Source organism: Eumetopias jubatus, unplaced genomic scaffold (genome assembly GCF_037043125.1).
Source record: "Eumetopias jubatus isolate StellerSeaLion01/CBP00866 unplaced genomic scaffold, mEumJub1_p1.0 scaffold_30, whole genome shotgun sequence".
In the NCBI taxonomy this organism is placed as follows: domain Eukaryota; kingdom Metazoa; phylum Chordata; class Mammalia; order Carnivora; family Otariidae; genus Eumetopias; species Eumetopias jubatus.
The window spans coordinates 1,359,979-1,375,535 of record NW_028274836.1 but is presented as its reverse complement, the minus strand read 5'-3'; the positions used below and the strand labels follow the sequence as shown (position 1 = coordinate 1,375,535).

The 15,557-nt window shown below is 41.4% G+C and overlaps 1 protein-coding gene across 1 annotated transcript in view; it reads left to right on the top strand.

Annotated features, from left to right (window-relative positions):
• Positions 1-15,557, top strand: part of OBSCN (obscurin, cytoskeletal calmodulin and titin-interacting RhoGEF) — a 127,034-nt gene that overhangs the window by 7,036 nt on the left and 104,441 nt on the right. The gene's annotated exons all lie outside the window — the stretch shown is intronic.

The following is a 15,557-nucleotide window of genomic DNA, read 5'->3' as shown; positions in this document are numbered from 1 at the left end:
GGGGCTGGGTCAGGCTCGTATCAGCCAGTTGTCTAGGGCCAAGTAACAAATACCCCCGAACCTTTGAAACAGTTGTCTCTGAGGTCTGGGTTTCGGGCAGGGCTCAGTGAGACCACCCATTTCTGCTCCGTGAGGTGTGGGCTGGGACAAGAAGATCCAGCCTGGCCTCGTCCGTGCATCCGATGTCCTGGCAGGGGTGGCCTCAATGTGTGGGTCTGGCCGGATGACAAACCTCTGTCTCCTTGTGATGTTGGCTGGTCTCACTCCTGTGTCTGGGACCCCATTCTCTCCTCATGGCATCTCTGCCCCAGGGTCCGTGTTTCCCTGTGGGCAGCCTGGGCTCCCTCACATGGTGGCTGTGTTCCCCTCAGGGAACAGCAGGCGCCACAGGGCTGGTTTGGTCTGTGCTCAGAGTGTGACCTCCATCATGTTCCACTGTGCAAATCCTGGCTTCCAGGTGGGGGAGAAGCAGACCCCACTGCTGAGGGTGTGGATACAGGGAGGCTTGGCTCATCAGGGACCATTTGTAACAGTCTCCCACGGGGACACCACAGGGACACAGCCTGTGTCTGGCTCTAGTTCTCTGCCACCCTGAGCACTAGATAAGGGTCTTCCTAATGCTCATTGCCTCATGGTCACAAGATGGCTTCCACAGCTCCAGCCATCATATTCAAGGTGGGAAGAACATGCAGGGGGTGTTTTTGGTTCATTGTTTATTGCTGCGCAACAAATTATCACAAACTCAGTGGCTTAAAACAGCTCTGATGGCCACACCCCACTGCAGATAGCCTGGAAAAATGAGCCCCTGGCTTTACTTTCTGGGCAGGGGGACGTTGAGGGTGCAGGAGGTGGGCCTGTGGTTGAGTGGCTGGCCTGGGTCTGCTGAGGAGCCTGTGTGTGTCCTGGGACCACCCCATGCCCACATGGGGTGGCTGCACCCTGAGTCTGGAAACCCCCTTCAAGGCAGGAAGTGCCGGGGTCAGAGTGTGGACAGGATCAGATCTCACTCCTGCTGGGTGACCTTGGGCAAGTTCTCGGTCTTGTGTCTCATGTCTGCCTGGACCACAGAATGTGGGCATATGTGGAAATGGGGTCTTTGTAGAGGTGATCAAGTGGGGATGTCGAGGTGAGAGCATCCTGGCTCAGGGTGGGCCTTGAGTCCCGTGACAGGTGTCTGTAGGAGAGAAGGGAGAGGGGGATTTGAGACGGCCATGCAGTGGCAGAGGCAGAGACTGGGGAGACGCGGCCACGAGCCCAGAACGCCTGGGCGCCCCCTCCAGCTGGGAGAGGCTGGAGGGACCCTCCTGGAGCCTTCAGAGGGAGCACGGCCCTGCGACACCTTGACCACAGACTCCTGGCCTCCAGACCCGGGAGAGGACAAAGCCTGCTGTCCTAAGCACCCTGCCTGTGGCCATTTGATCCTGCCACCCTGGCACCTCATGCAGGTGCTCCTTGTGACTCATTTCCCCATCTGTGAAGTAGTAATGGAGCTTCCAGGGCTTTGCTGAGAGACTTTGCTAGTAAGACCATCTCTGGCCCTCTGAGGGCAGCATGGGCTGGGCCACCTCCTATCCAGACACTGTGAATTCTGGCCTCGGGATGGGGGTTCTGGGGGGGAGGTAGGCAAGAGAGGAGACCTGGGCTTGCCAGGCAGGAGGGCCTGGAGGATGAGCCCAAGTGTGTCAGGTGGGTGGCACTCAGGGAGTGCTCATACGTTGGGGTGTCCAGAAAGTTCTGGATGGCAGTGGCTGGCTCAGGGCCGAAGGCTGAGCACGAACCACTGCCAAGTTAATTGAGGAAAATGCCATAAATCCACCCTTTTACAGTGTACAATTTTGAGGTTTTTAGTACATTCACAAGGTTGTGTGACCACAGCACCACCTAGTTCTAGAACATTTTCACAGCCCTATGAAACGCCAAACCTGCAATCACCACGTGTTTGCCTTCCCCCAGCCCCTGGCAACCATGAATCCACTTTCTGCCTCTGGATTTGCCTATCATGGACATTTTATTTAAGTGGAATCCCATAGCATGTAGCCTTTCGGTTCCGGCTCTTTGCGCTGAGCATCGTGTTTCCAAGGTCCGTCCGTGTTTTACCGTGTGCAGAGTACAGAGCCTCATTCTTATGTTCGGCACAGTAACATTCCGCCATGTGGATGGTGTCCCACGCTTCGTCTACTTTGTCATCAGCTAATGGACGTTGGGGCTGATCCCAGTGTTGGCTGTTGTGAACAGTGCTGCCAGGACACTCTTGTATGGCTGAACAAATAACTTTCAATTCTCTTGGGATTGTTTGGTCATATGGTAATTTTATGCTTCACTCCCTGGAGAACCATTTCCCAGAGTGGCTGCCCCCTTTTACACTCCCACCAACAGTGTGCAAGAACCCATTTTCCCTACATCCTTACCAACACTCATTATTTTTATTTCATTTATTTATTTTTTGCTTCTAGCTACACTAGTGAGCGTGAGGTGGTATCTCACTGTGGTCTTGATTTGCATTTCCCTGGTGATGAGTGATGTTGAACATCTTTTCATGTACATGTTGGCCATCTGGATGTCTTCATTGGGGAAACATCTATTCAGGTCCTCTGCCTGATTTTTAAATTGTGTTATCTTTTTATTATTGAGTTGTAAGAATTCTTTATATATTCCAGATACTAGATCCTTACCAGATAAAGATTTGCAAATATTTTCTCCCATTCATTTTGTTGATAGTGTCCTTTGATGCACAAAAATTTTTAAATTGTGATGAAGTCCCATGTACTCTCTTTGCTTGTATGTTTGGTGTCCTATCTAAGAAACCAGTGCCTATTATCCCTGGGCTGCAAGGCTGGTTCAACATCCGCAAATCAATCAACGTGATACAATACATTAACAAAAGGAAGTAGAAGAATCATATGATCCTCTCAATAGATGCAGAGAAAGCATTTGACAAAGTACAACATCCTTTTTTGATCAAAACTCTTCAGAGTATAGGGATAGAGGGTACATACCTCAATATCATAAAAGCCATCTATGAAAAACCTACAGCGAATATCATTCTCAATGGGGAAAGGCTGAGAGCTTTTCCCCTAAGGTCAGGAACGCGGCAGGGATGTCCACTCTCACCACTGCTATTCAACATAGTATTAGAAGTCCTAGCCACAGCAATCAGACAACAAAAAGAAATCAAAGGCATCCGAATCGGCAGAGAGGAAGTCAAACTCTCACTCTTTGCAGATGATATGATACACTATGTGGAAAACCCAAAAGACTCCACCCCAAAACTGCTAGAACTCATACAGGAATTCAGTAAAGTAGCAGGATATAAAATCAATGCACAGAAATCAGTGGCATTCCTACACACCAACAACAAGACAGAAGAGAGACAAATCAAGGAGTCGATCCCATTTACAATTGCACCCAAAACCTTTAGATACCTAGGAATAAATCTAACCAAAGAGGCAAAGGATCTGTAATCAGAAAACTATAAAATACTCATGACAGAAATTGAAGAAGACACAAAGAAATGGAAAAACGATCCGTGCTCATGGATTGGAAGAACAAACACTGTGAAGATGTCAATGCTACCTAGAGCAATCTACACATTCAGTGCAATCCCCATCAAAATACCATCCACCTTTTTCAAAGAAATGGAACAAATAATCTTCAAATTTGTATGGAACCAGAAGAGACCCCGAATAGCCAGAGGAATGTTGAAAAAGAAAAGCAAAGCTGGCGGCATCACAATTCCCGACTTCCAGCTCTATTACAAAGCTGTCATCATCAAGACAGTATGGTACTGGCACAAAAACAGACACATAGACAATGGAACAGAATCGAGAGCCCAGAAATGGACCCTCAACTCTATGGTCAACTTATCTTTGACAAAGCAGGAAAGAATGTCCAATGGAAAAAAGACAGTCTCTTCAACAAATGGTGTTGGGAAAATTGGACAGCCCCATGCAGAAGAATGAAACTGGACCATTTCCTTACACCACACACAAAAATAGACTCCAAATGGTTGAAAGACCTAAACGTGAGACAGGAGTCCATCAAAATCCGAAAGGAGAACACAGGCAGCCACCTCTTCGACCTCAGACGCAGCAACTTTTTCCTAGAAACATTGCCAAAGGCCAGGGAAGCAAGGGTAAAAATGAACTATTGGGATTTCATCAAGATAAAAAGCTTTTGCACCGCAAAAGAAACAGTCCACAAAACCAAAAGACAACCGACAGAATGGGAGAAAATATTTGCAAATGACATATCAGATAAAGGGCTAGTATCCAAAATCTATAAAGAACTTATCAAACTCAACACCCAAAGAACAAATGATCCAATCAAGAAATGGGCAGAAGACATGAACAGACATTTTTCCAAAGAAGACATCCAAATGGCCAACAGACACATGAAGAAGTGCTCAACATTGCTCGGCATCAGGGAAATCCAAATCAAAACCTCAATGAGATACCACCTCACACCTGTCAGAATGGCTAAAATTAACAAGTCAGGGAACGACAGATGTTGGCGGGGATGTGGAGAAAGGGGAACCCTCCTACACTGTCGGTGGGAATGCAAGCTGGTGCGGCCACTCTGGAAAACCGTATGGAGGTTCCTCAAACAGTTGAAAATAGAGCTATCATACGATCCAGCAATTGCACTACTGGGTATTTACCCCAAAGATACAAATGTAGGGATCCGAAGGGGTACGTGCACCCCAATGTTTATAGCAGCAATGTTCACAATAGCCAAACTGTGGAAAGAGCCAAGATGTCCATCGACAGATGAATGGATAAAGAAGAGGTGGTATATATACACAATGGAATATTATGCAGCCATCAAAAGGAATGAGATCTTGCCATTTGCAACGACGTGGATGGAACTTTAGGGTGTTAGGCTGAGTGAAATAAGTCAATCAGAGAAAGACATGTATCATATGACCTCACTGATATGAGGAATTCTTAATCTCAGGAAAGAAACTGAGGGTTGCTGGAGTGGTGGGGGGTGGGAGGGATGGGGTGGCTGAGTGATAGACATTGGGGAGGGTACGTTCTATGGTGAGCGCTGTGCATTGTGCAAGACTGTTGAGTCACAGATCTGTACCTCTGAAACAAATAATGCAACATATGTTAAGAAAAAAAAAAGAAGATAGCAGGAGGGGAAGAATGAAGGGGAGTAAGTCTGAGGGAGAGATGAACCATGAGAGACGATGGACTCTGAAAAACAAACTGAGGGTTCTAGAGGGGAGGGGGGTGGGGGATGGGTTAGCCTGGTGATGGGTATTAAGGAGGGCACATTCTGCGTGGAGCACTGGGTGTTATGCACAAACAATGAATCGTGGAACACTACATCAAAAACTAATGATGTAATGTATGGTGATTAACATAACAATAAAAAATTATAAAAAAAAAAGAAACCAGTGCCTGATTCAAGGTCACACCATTTGACACCTGTTTTTTTCTAAGAATTGTCTAGTTTTTACTCTTACATTTAGGTCTTGGATCCATTTTGAGTTAATTTTTCTGTATGGTTGACATGGAGATCCACCTTTATCCTCTGCATGTGGAAATGCAGTTATTTCAGCATTGTGTGTTGAACGGGCTTTTTTCCCCTGTTAAAATTTTCTTGGCATGCTTGTGAAAAGTCAGGTGACCATCAGTGTCAGGATTTAGTTCTGGATTCTCAATCCTGTTCATTGATATATATGTTTGTCAGTCCTATGTCAGTACCACAGTCTAGATCACTGTAGCTTTGTGGTGAGTTTTGAAATTGGGAAGTGTGAGTCCTTGAACTTTGTTCTCTTTATTTTAAGATTGTTTCTGGTGTTTGAGGTCCGTTGCACTTCCAGATGATTTTTAGGATCAGCTTTTCAAATTTTGAAAGAAGGGAAACTGACATTTTGATTGAGATTGTACTGAATGTGTAGATCAATTTGAGTATTGCTATCTTAACAATATTAGTCTTTCAATCTATAAATACAGGCTCTCTCTGTTTATGTAGGTCTTTAAATTTTTTCAACGGTTTATAGTTTTTAGTCTTCTTGTTGAGTTTGTTGCTAAGTATTTTATTCTTCTTGATGCTTCTTTAAATGGAATTGTTTTTTAAATTTTGCTTTTGGATGGTTCATCACTAATATACAGAAGTAGAAATAACTTTTGAATCTTGGTGTTGTATCCTACAACCCTGCTGAACTGGTTTATTCACCTATTAATTCTTTTGTAGATTCCCAAGGATTTTTTTTTTTTTAAGATACGAAAAGGTGTCACCTGTATGTACAGATAGTTTTACTCCATTATTTCCAGTCTGGATGCCTCTTATTTTGTTTTTGAGTACTGATTTAATCTCTTTACTTGTTGCAGGTCTATTCAGATTTTCTATTTTTTCTGGGGTCAGTTTTGGTAGTTTGTGTGTTTCTATGAGTTTGTCCATTTCATCTGGGTTGTCCAGTTTTTTGGCATTTGCTTGTTGATGGCGTTCTCTTACCATGCTTTGTATTTCTGTAAGGTCTGTACTGATGTCCCCACATTTGTTTCTTTTGTTATAATTTGAGTCCTCTAACTTTCTTGGTCAGTCTAGCTAATGGTTTGTCAATTTTGTTGATCTTTTTATTCTTTCTATTGCTTTTTAATTCTCTGTTTCATTCATCTCAGCTATAGACTTTATTTCCTTCTTCTAACTTTGGGTTCCACTTATTCTTCTTTTTCTAGTTTCTTAAGGTATAAAGTTAGGTTATTGATTTGTGCTCATCTTTTTTGACATAGGCCTATAATATATAGCTCTGAATTTTCCTCTGAGCACTGCTTTCAGTGCATCTTATTAGTCTTGGTGTGTTGTGGTTTCATTTCCATCTATCTCAAAATATTTTCTAATCTTCCTTATAATTCTTCTTTCAGAGTGCATTGTTTAATTTTGACTGACTTGTGGATTTTCCAGGTTTCCTTCTATTGGTTATTTCTAGCTTCACTGCACTGTGGTTGGAAAATATATCCTGTATTATTTCAATCTCTTTACATTTATTGAGACTCGTTTCCTGGCCTAACCCATGGTCTGTGCTAGAGAACATTTTGTGTGTGCTTGAGTAATGTTGTTTCCTGTTGTGGTGGGGTGGAGAGTTCTGTAGAGTCAGCTGGGTCTACCTGGTGTACACTGCTCTTTCCTTACTGAGCTCCTGTCTGTTTGTCCATTACTGAAAGCCGGGCATTGAAGTCTCCGACTATTATTGCACAGCTATCTGTTTCTCTCTTTAATCTGTTAGTTTTCACTTCATATAGTTTGGTCTCTCTTGTAAGTTGCGCTTATGTTTGTAAGATCTTCTTGATGAATTGACCCTTTTATCAACTTATTATGTCCTTAATCAATGCATTTATCAATCAATATATAATATTTTGTATGGTTTTACCTTAAAGTCTGTTCTGCCTGACATTAGTATAAGTACCTTAGCTCTCTTCTGATTGCTATTTGTAAGGAGCATCTTTTCACTTTAAGCCTATTTGTGTCTTTGGTTCTAAAGTGAGTTTCTTATATACGGCATGCATTTTTTTTTTATTATGTTCAGTTAGCCACTGTATTAGTACATCATTAGTTTTTCATGTAGTGTTCAATGATTCATTAGTTGAGTATAACACCCAGTGCTCATCAAAACACATGCCCTCCTTAATACTCATCACCCTGTTACCCCATACCCCTCCCGCCTCCCCTCTGAAGCCCTCGGTTTGTTTCCCAGGGTCCATTGTCTCTCGTAGTTTGTCTCCCTCTCTGATTTCTTCCCATTCAGTTTTCCCTCCCTTCCCCTGTGGTCCTCCGAGCTATTCCTTATGTTCCACATATGAATGAAACCATGTAATAATTGACTTTCTCTGCTTGACTTACTTCACTTAGCATAATCCCCTCCAGTTCCATCCATGTCGATGTAAATGGTGGATGAATATAATATTCCCTTGTATATATGGACCACATCTTCTTTATCTATTCATCTGTTGAAGGGCATCTGGGCTCTTTCCACAGTTTGGCTATTGTGGACATTGCTGCTATGAACATTGGGGTGCACGTGCCCCTTCTTTTCACTATATCTGTATCTTTGGGGTAAATACCTAGTAGTGAAATTGCTGGGTCATATGGTAGCTCTATTTTTAATACCTTGATATTTTTAGATAGATATTTTTAATATCTATTTTAGTATCTCCATACTGTTTTCCAGAGTGGCTGTACCAGCTTGCATTCCCCCCCAAAAATCTATTTTGCCAATCTCTACCTTTTAAGTGGAGAATTGAATCTATTTACAGTTAAAGTAATACTTACAAGGAAGTATTTCCTATTATTTCTGCTATTTTGCTCTTTGTTTTTTTAATATGTCATATCTTTTTTGTTCTTTTTCTCTCCGTTACTGTCTTTTTTATGTTTAATTGATTTTTTTTTCTGGTGCTTCATTTACTGAGTGTGTGTGTGTGGTATTTAATATAACTTTATATATATTATACATACATATAATATCTATTCTAGTTATCTACCTATCATCTATCTATTTGTCTATCTATCTACTTATCTAGTTTTTTCTTAGTCGATATCCTTAGTGGTTATCACAAATAATATCTTAATTTTATAATATTCAAGTTTAAAATTATACCATTTTAGTTTAAATAAAAAACTGGTCCTTTACAGCTCTGTGCCCCCACACAAAGCACAGCTTTATGTTGTTATTGTCACAATTCATGTCTTTATACACTAGTTTCAATCCATTAACTTTATGGTTTTGTTATTATTGTTTATGCATTTGTATTTTAAGCCATATAGGAAAAAAACGAAGAGTTAAAAACTTAAAAATGCTGTAATACTGGCTTTTACATTTACCTGTGTAACTACATTTACTATTGTTCTTTATTTTTTCACATGGTTTTAAGTTGCTGTCGGTGTTTTTTCATCTAAGCCTGAAATGCCTATTTAGCATTTCTTGTAGGACAGTTATAATAGCGACAAAATCCTCAGTATTTTTTGAATGGGAATGTATTACTTTCCTCTTCATTTTTAGGGATGCTTTTGCCAGATATAAAGTTCTCCGTTGATAGTTTTTTTTCACTGAGCAATTTAAACACATCACCTACTAACTTCTGACCTCTGTGGTTTCTGAAGGGAAATCAGCCGTCACTCTTAGGAGGAGGCCTCTTACATGATGCGTTACTTCTCTCTTTATGGTTTCAAGATTCTTGTTGGGGCACCTGGGTGGCTCAGTCAGTTGGGCGCCTGCCTTTGGCTTGGGTCATGATCCTAGGGTCCTGGGATTGAGTCCACCATCTGGTTCCCTGCTTGGCGTGGAGTCTGCTTCTCCCTCTGCCCTTCACCCCACTCTCTCTTGCTCATATGAATAGATAAAATCTTAAAAAAAAAGATTCTTGTTGTTTTTGGCTGTTGGCAGTTTTAGTATAATCTGTCTCAGTGTGGCTCTCCCTGGTTTGTCTTGCTTGGAGTTTGTTGAGGTTCTTGAATATTAATTTTGGAGATTTTTGATCATTCTTTCTTAAATATTCTCTGTGCCCCTTTCTTTTCCCCTCTCCGTATAAATTCCCCTTGTGTATATGTTGCCCCACAGGCATTTAAGGCTCTATTCATTTTCTCCATTCTTTTTTCTTTCTGCTCCTCACACTGGGTAATTTCATGAGATCTGTGTTCAAGTTTGCTGACTTTTTTCTTCTGCTCAAATCAGATGTTGAACCCCTCTAGTGACTTTTCATTCCAGTTATACTTTTCAAATCTAGAATTTCTATTTAGTCTTAGAAATCTATCTTGTTATCGATATTCTCTATTTGGTGAGACATTGTTCTTTATTTGATGAGAAATGGTTTCCTTTAATTTTCTGAATATATTTAAACTAGCTGACCTAAAGATTTTGTTTAGTGAGACAATATCTGGATGTTCTCAGGGACAGTTTCTGTTGACTGCTTCCTTTCCTGTAATGGGCCATTCTTCTTTGCAAGTCATGTAATTCTTCGTTGATAAGTGGAATATTAAGTAATATAATGTGGAAACTTGAGTTCAGATTTTCCAACCCCCTCCCCACTTCATTGTTGGTGGTTTTTGTTTTTGTTGCTATTGTTTGTGTGTTCAGTGACTTTTCTTTTTTGAAGAACTTATTTATTGCATGACATTGGGAACAAAATGAGTGTCATTTGCCCATTTGTTTCAGGAGTATGTTAAATTACATGATAAACAGAGAGGAAACATCCTTGCCATTTTTCCCCATACAACTTGATTTTTGTATGACCTTATTAGCTAAGATTTTTCCAAGGACTATCTCCTTCTTCTGACTTTTCTGAACTACTTGTGTGAAGTCTACATTTTGTACTGTGTGAACCACTGAAGTCTCTGGTTGGTTAGCTTATTGGTCAGCTAATGGTTTTACAGTGATTTCCTTAGATGGCTGTAACCAGTAAGTCTCCCAGTTCTTGTCAAGGGCCTTTTTGTGGGTGTTGGTACATGCATATACCACTTAGCCAGGAGGTTTATAACTCCATATTTGCCCTTACATCATGCTTCCACAGCCTCAAGTTTAGCCCAATGTGTGAGTTTAGGACCTTCTCAAGTAATTCCTGAGTATATATATGTGTGTGGCCTTCTAGATGCCCAGAAATGTGCCAGAGCTTTCCAGAGCCCTCTACGGACATCTCATTCTGCAGCTTTTCCTTTTAAGCTGATTAGGTTGCCTGTTGTTTGCCCAACTGATATCTACCACCTTGGGCAGCCATGATGTTCAGTAATTGCCTGTGATTGTTTTCAACAAATGCTGATGGGGAAAAGGCTGTTTGCATTGGGTGAGCTTCTCTTCAGGCTTGAGTAATAGGAAGGAAGGAAGGAGGGAGGGAGGGAGGGAGGGAGGGAGGGAGGGAGGGAGGGAGGGAGGGAAGGAAGGAAGGAAGGAAGGAAGGAAGGAAGGAAGGAAGGAAGGAAGGAAGGAAGGAAGGAAGGAAGGAAGACTGTCTTGTGAGTGGAGTTTTCCAGTGAACCACCGAATTGGTCAAATAATGACAGTTCTCTGGCAATGCGGCTTTTGCCTCATTCTTCCCACCTCGTGTGGCTTCCAGGCTGCCATTCTTCACTGTGTTTGTGGACTATTGGTTTTCCAGGCTACCTCAGGATTAGGGAGGCAGGTATGAAATTTGGTAAGTTAAAACACCACAAATCTTGATGTTCTTACTGAGATTCAGCTGTTTTCCTGGAATATATGCTCCGTAGACTGTTGCAAGTCTTTGGTTAATTTCCAGAGCTCTGAAAAAGTGGATTCCAACAATTTTGGCCAGTGTTTTAATTATTTATGGAGGAAAGTTTTACACAATTTTTGAAAAATTGTTATTTTGCCATTTTTGCTGACATCTCCTTTAGTGATTTTGGAGTATTTAACCAGCCTTTCAATCCTGAGATTAAGGCCACTCGACTGTGGTGTGTTATTCTCTTTACATGTTCCTGATTCAATGGGATGCTGTTTGGTTGAGAATGTTTATATTTATGTTCTTGAGGAATTCTGGCTTGTAGTTTTCATATATGTATTTATGTGGTTTTGTCCTCAGGGTAATGCTGGCCTCATACAATGGGTTGGAAAGGGTTTCCCTTTCATCCGTTTTCTGTGAGAGATTGTGTAGAATTGATGTGATTCCTCTTCCTTCTTTAATTTCTTTTTAAAAATTATTTCTCTGATTAAGTCAGTGAAGTCATCCTGACCTAAAGATTTCTCTCTTTAGAAGGCTTAAATTTTGAAAACATTTTATTTATAGTGATGAAATTATGCAAGTTACCTGTTTCCTCTTGGGCAAATTTTAGTAGTTCGTGATTTTTGAGGAATGGTTCTGTCTCATCAAGTTTTTTTAATTTATGTGCATAGAGTTGCTTGTAGTGTTCTTTTATTATACATTTAATGTCAGCAGGGTCTGTGGTGATGTTCCATTCCATTCCTGATACTGTTAGTTAGTTAGATCTTCTCTCTTTTTTCTTTATTAGTCTTGCTAGAGATTTATCCATTTTATTGATCTTTTCAAAAAACCGTATATGGGGCGCCTGGGTGGTTCACTTGGTTAAGTGCCTTCGGCTCAGGTCATGATCTCAGGGTCCTGGGATTGAGCCTCAAGTCAGGCTCCCTACTCTGCTTCTCCCTCTCCCTCTGCCACTCCCCCTGCCTGTGCTTTCTCGCTCTCTGTCAAATCAATCAATCAATCAATCAATCAAATCTTTAAGAAAACAAAAGCAAAAAAAGAACTATATATAGTTTTCATTGATTTTCTCTATTTTTTTATTTAATTGATTTCTGTTCTTATTACTTTTCCTTCTGCTTGCTCTGGGGTTATTTTGCTTCTAATTTCTTAAGGTGGAAAAATGGATTACTGATTGAAATTGTTTCTTTTCTAAGTGAGTTTCTTTTGAAGTGAGTTTTTTGTAGATAACAAAGTTGAGTCATTTTTAAAAATCGATTCTGACAATCTCTGTCTTATAATCAGTGTGTTTAGACTATTTTCATTTAATTCAATAATTGTATGTTTGGATTTACGTCTACTATTTTATTATTTGTTTCCATTTTTTCTCTTTTTTGGTTCCTCTTTTTCACCTTTTCTGCCTTTTTTGGGTTATTTAGGATGTTTTTAGTATTCCATTTTATTTTTATTTTTTTTAAGACTTTATTTATTTGAGAGACAGACACAGAGACAGTGAGAGAGAGCACAAGTGGGGAGGAGAGGGAGAAGCAGGCTCCCTGCTGAGCAGGGAGCCCAACACGGGTCTTGACCCCAGGACCATGGCATCATGAACTGAGCTGAAGACAGACACTTAACCACCACCAGGTGCCCGGGATGTAGAAGTTTTATCAATACGTAGGTCCTTTTACTCTTCTACCATTATGTTATTAGTTGTTTTATGTAATATCTCTACCATTGAAAACTTCATCAGACAATGTGATAATTCTTGCTTTCTATTACAAAATACATTCCAAAGAATTCAGCAGGAGAAGAATAGTCTGTTTTGTTTACCCAGCATATTAGTCTTCTCAGGCTGCCATAACAAAATACCACAGATTGTGTGGTTTACACAACATTTATTTTCTCATAGTGCTGGAGGCTAGAAGCCCAAGATCAAGGTATCAGCTTGGGCATGTGCTGGTGAGACCTCCCTGTCTGGCTTGCAGATGGCTGTATCCTCACATATCATTTCCTCTGTGCGTACATGGAGAACAAGAGAGACATCTGGGGTCTCTCTCTTATAAAGATGCCAGTCCTATGGATTAGGGTCCCACCCTTGTGACCTCTTTTAACCATAATTAACTCCTTAAATGCTCTATCTCCAAAACTGGGGGTTAGGGCTTCAACAAATGGATTATGGGGGGGTGGGAGGACAGACAATTCATAGTCCATAACGCCCAAACATTTACCATTTCTGTTGGTCTTCCTTCATTCCTGATGCTCTGAGTCTTCCTACAATGTCATTCCCCATATAGAAATTCTTGTAGCGCGATCTCTGGCAGTGAATTTTCTTAGCTTCCCTTCGTGCAGAATGTCTTTATTTTATCTTCATTCTTGAAGGAGATTTTTGCTGGATACAGAATTCTGGGCCAATTAATGCTGACTAATTTTTGACGAGAAATTCACAGTCATTCCAATTGTCCCCCCCCACAAATCATGTGTTTGTATTCTCTGCCTGCTTTCAAGAATCTTTGTGGTTTAATTTTCAGTGGCTCTGAAATGGTGTGTCTGGGTGTGGATTTCTTTGGGTTTATTGTGTCTGAGATTTGCTGGGCTCTTATAATCTGTTTGAGGTCTTTCATCAAATTTGAAAGGGTTTCAACCATTGTTTCTTGAAAATATTTTTTGAACTGTACTTTCTCTCTTTCTAGGACTAATGACATGAATTTTGGTCCTTTTAGTTTCATCCTGTAGGTCCCTGAGGCTGTATATAAAAATTCCCTTTCTTGCTCTTCTTTAGGTTGGTTAATTTCCATTGATTTATCTTCAAGTTCTGTAGCTCTTCTGTTGTCTGGATTCTGCTACTGAGCCTATTCAGTGAATGATTTCAGTTATTTTATTTTTCCACTTGTAAAAGATATATTGGCTCTTTATGTCTTGTCTTTCTTTGTTGAGAGTATCTCTCTTTCCATTCCTTCCAAGGGTGTTTGCTTTCACTTTTTTTTAAACAGCTGCTTGAAATTCTTTGTCAGCTATTTCCAACATCTGTGTCATTTTGACACTGGTATCTCTTAACAGTCTTCTCCTGTGCCAGTGAACTGAGGGTTTCCTGGTTATTCGGGGGACTGTTTTGGATGGCATCCTGGATATACTGAATACTATGTTTGAAACCCTGGGTCTTCTTTACATCTAATGAAGAATGTTGATTTTTTTTGAAAGCTGGAAATAAGCTTTGTTGAGTTCAAACTATGGGTTCCTGCCAGCCTTTCATGGGTTGTTTTGTTTCCAGAGGCTTTGCAGTGCCATTTAGATCTGTCCTGAATGTGCCCACCTAGTAGTTAGTGTGGCTCTGGACAATGGCCCGTGCCGCAGGTCAGAACTCAAAGTCTGTGGCCTGCTGACTGGGGTCAGATCCACTCACATGTGGCTCAGGGGTGAGACCTGGTGTTCCTGGACAACCGCATGTTCTAGATCTTCTGTCATCCTCTTGTTCTTTAGTTGGAAAGGAGGGGCTCCTGGCATGTTGCTTTGGTACCTGTTTCCCATGGTCCCTCCTGCACCAGCAGGAGGGTAGAGAAAGAAAGATCAGTGGGTCTTCCTTCGGTTGGAGAGCAGTGCTCTCCATCCCCAGTGTTCTAAGGGTCTCTAATCTTTGTGGGCTAGGATGTAAGCTAAGGGTCTCTAATCTTTGTGGGCTAGGATGTAAGCTAAGGGTCTCTAATCTTTGTGGGCTAGGATGTAAGCTAAGGGTCTCTAATGTGGGCTAGGATGTAAGAGCATGGAGGAACAATGGGGTGTCTTCCATTCTCTCTGAACACTTGGTGTCCTCTTCCCTATGCTCTGGGGGAGACATGGGGACCTACTTCTGGAAGTTGAGCTGCCCTATGTGCAGGCAAGGGGGAAAAGGTAGACTCACTTCTGGTTTGGTGGCCTTAGAATTCTGTTTTATTTTTTTTTTCTCCCCAATCTGCCTGCTGCTGCTTATTTTGAGAATCTTCAAACCAGCCCCATGGCCCTGTGGCTGCACTCGGTGACTGAGACACGGTGAAGTGTTTGTGCCTAGAACTGGAATCAAGCACAGGTGTTTTTGTAAAAATATGGGTTTTAATTTTTTGTAATTATGTACATGGATCCAAACTTTGGTGTTTCTAGTGTGGGACAAATCCTAAGCATCTTTGTGGTGATATTTATAACTCAGGTCAATTTTGAAGGTAAACCACTGTGCAGTTGGGGGCCTCATGGTGTGGGCTCAGCTGTGGGGTCAGAGTGACCATGGAGGACTCCACATGCTTCTTCCTGGGCACAACCAGTGGCAGACCATCTCAGACACACAGGGACATGCACACACACACATACACTTACACAGGCATGCACATTTGAACACATACATGCTCACACACATGCATGCATAGACACATACACATG